This window comes from Glandiceps talaboti, chromosome 5 (assembly GCF_964340395.1).
Source record: "Glandiceps talaboti chromosome 5, keGlaTala1.1, whole genome shotgun sequence".
Lineage (NCBI taxonomy): Eukaryota > Metazoa > Hemichordata > Enteropneusta > Spengelidae > Glandiceps > Glandiceps talaboti.
The window spans coordinates 16852501-16856371 of NC_135553.1; positions in this window are offsets into that span (position 1 = coordinate 16852501).

Consider the following 3871-nt stretch of genomic DNA (forward strand, 5'->3'; position numbering starts at 1 on the left):
GTTTCAAAAAGTTACATACTAAAGTTCAAATTGGATAACTTAAAAAAATTGCTAGCGATGTCAATGCCACTTTGATTAATAGGGCGAATTTATTAGTACTCCTGATAAAATCATACAATAGTTCATGGCTACAGATATACACCCATCAGGATGATAAGTATTCATCTTCTTACAAAGTTGTTCTACGGACTTGTCAACCTTGCTAAAATGAAGGAAAGAGACCTGTAACAAGGAATTCAATAAAGAGAAGAGAAAAGAAGTTGTAGAGAGACTGACAGGACAGAAAGGACAGAGAAAAGAACTTAAAAAATACAGATTTTTTTTCCTTGCCCCCCTTTTTTTAATCGTTCATTGTTATTTTACCTCTGTATTTTTGCTTGAATTGACCTTCGTGATACATGTTTACGTTGTCGTCTTGATGACCTCCTAGCTCTTCTAGAGAGAGGCCACCAAGATGAAAACGTAAACATATATCACGAAGGTCAATTAAAGCAAAATTACCAAGGTAAAATAACAATGAACGATTAGCCGACATCTATACAGCGATTTTAATCAGATTGGAATTAGTTGAAATATGTAAATACCGTTAAATTTACGTTAAAGTGGCACAAGCCATGGTATAAACTTTACTCAAGTGAAAATTTCTACATAAACTCTTTTCAAAGCTATTCTTGTTAAATGTTAGAACAATATTAATTGATTGCATGGTAAACATTTCCCCCAAACCCTCATCATTGAACCATTCATCTGCCTGAGAAACATCTCAATGCCAGGTTTGAATTTTATTAATATGCAGCAAATAAGTCCACAACTTTGTATTCATCAGTGTTTTTTTTTTATTCTATTCTATTATACATAACAACACTCATAAACAGTAAATTCACCTTTACTGTGGATTTGCTCTTCTACATTTTCTACAATTGGATCCCAATATTTGTTATCAAATATTATTCAAATAATCGAGACAGTGGTCACAATGTTTGCACGTTTAGGAGGCCATTATATTACTTTACCAGCCTTTAAGATGTCATGAACTACTAGTACTACATTAATATTGTATAATTATTGTTGTATCAGAAATTTTCAATATTAATCTTATAATTTGGATGAGTTGAGTTTGCATGCAGAATTGCCGAATAAGGCCAGGGAAATTTAAAAAGCTGTTCAACGGGCCCGACCTACTCATATTTATGCCATGTCAATTTGTTTTGGTGATGGGCAATAAATCCTCATCCGGGCTGCACATATGTGTAAAATTGCTGCTGAACTACTATGCACACTTTGTTTCAAAATTATGTAAAGGGGAAATAAAGGCATTTTTAGTCGTTTTTACGTCCATAAGGAAGGTTATATATTAGGGATGAAAAGTCTCTGTCTGTGTGTGTGTGTGTGTGTGTGTGTGTGTGTCTGTCTGTCTGTCTGTCTGTCTTCGACTGGCTCAATTGAAACAAAATTTGGTGCACATATTTTTAGGGTAATGACTAGAACTGATTAGATTTTTGTAAACATTCCGTGAATATTAATGATCAATTTGCATACTTAATGATTGTTGGTAATTAGGCTATATCTGAAGAATGCAAACTTCAAATTCAATATAATGTGGTATCTACATTGACCATAACAAAGTGCGTGTGTCATATAAAGTTTGATAATACACCTTGAAGGTTTATTGACTCATTTGCATACTTAATGATTTTCAGTAATTAGGCCATATCTTAAGAATGCACACTTCAAATTGAATATAATGTGGTACATACTCAAGCAAAACAAAACTCGTCATGTTGATGTAGCTTTCAGTTTTAATGAGTAATTTGCATTATCAATTATTTTCAGTCATTAGGCTATATATATGACGAGTGTAAGCTTCAAGTTCTATATAATTTGGTACATACATTCATACCAGAGTGCACATATCTCATACAGCTTATTGATGTAACTCTTAGTTTTAATGAATCATTTGCATAATTAATGATTTTCAGTAATTAGGCTATATCTTACGAATGCATCTTTCACACTTAATATAATTTATTAAATAATTCAAACATAATTAATTGCACATGTTCTGAAAAGCTTGGTCATGTAGCTTTTAGTTTTAATGAGACATTTGCCTAATTAACGATTTTCAATAATTAGGCTATAACTTAAAAATGCTTTCTTCAAATTTAATTAAATTTGGTACATACTTCAAACATAACTAATTACATATGTTCTGTTGCATTCCAACAATTATTATATGTAGGAACGAAAATCTAAAGACTTTGCCCTTACGGAAGACTTTCAGATTAAATCTGGTAAGATTTTACATCACTTACATTACTCTCGATTGCCGAGAAATACGATGTGAAAATTATTGGTTGTTTATTGTTTAGTGGTAGCCCTTCTTAGCGGTCACGTGTTATCTCATGGGGTCTAGCCTCATAAATATGGAATAGTTGAACTCTACATATTCATGAGTAATGCCGATCCAGTCGTGTGGAAATTATGGATATGTACTAGGCAACAAAAGGCAAGGCAACGCATGAATATTCAATGTGCATTTGTCATTTTGTGCACTATTAGTACAAGTTCAGTACAAGTAGTGGTCATATAAAACAAGACATTTTGGAAGCCCTCCCCCTTAAATTTGCTTTGGGAAAATTCATAACCCCCTGACAATCCACCCCCGGACGATAAGAGAACACTCCCTAGGGGAAAGTTAATTCGCCCATCTAGTGTGTGTATGTATGTATGTATGTATGTATGTATGTATGTACGTACGTACGTACGTACGTACGTACGTGTGTCTGTGTCTGTCTGTCTGTCTGTCTGTCTGTCTGTCTGTCTATCTATCTGTGTGTGTATGTATGTGTGTGTGTGTGTGAGTGAATGAGTTTGTGTTGTGTGTGTATGTGTCAGTCTGTCTCTGTCTATTGGTCTGTGGACACGATATCTAAAAAAGTATTGCATTAATCTTTTAACGAATTTGCATAAATAATGGTATATGGTGATTAAACAATATGTTAAGAATAAATATTGCTAAATTTAATTAGAAATTACATTATCTTAAGAATGCAGACTTCTAACATAAAATAATTTTGTACACACATGGACAACAAATCGTTTATGCTCTATTAATGTTATCGCTTCTCTATTTTCATGACTCATTAGCATAATGAATAATATTAACCAATTCTTAATTTGACTTATTGTTTCTTCCAATACAAGGCACTTTACAGTTTGCCAGCAATTTTCAAGTAGTGGTCATATAAAACAAGACATTTTGGAAGCCCTCCCCCTTAAATTTGCTTTGGGAAAATTCATAACCCCCTGACAATCCACCCCCGGACGATAAGAGAACACTCCCTAGGGGAAAGTTAATTCGCCCATCTAGTGTGTGTATGTATGTATGTATGTATGTATGTATGTACGTACGTACGTACGTACGTGTGTCTGTGTCTGTCTGTCTGTCTGTCTGTCTATCTATCTGTGTGTGTATGTATGTGTGTGTGTGTGTGTGTGTGTGTGTGTGTGTGTGTGAGTGAATGAGTGAGCGTTTGTGTTGTGTGTGTATGTGTCAGTCTGTCTCTGTCTATTGGTCTGTGGACACGATATCTAAAAAAGTATTGCATTAATCTTTTAACGAATTTGCATAAATAATGGTATATGGTGATTAAACAATATGTTAAGAATAAATATTGCTAAATTTAATTAGAAATTACATTATCTTAAGAATGCAGACTTCTAACATAAAATAATTTTGTACACACATGGACAACAAATCGTTTATGCTCTATTAATGTTATCGCTTCTCTATTTTCATGACTCATTAGCATAATGAATAATATTAACCAATTCTTAATTTGACTTATTGTTTCTTCCAATACAAGGCACT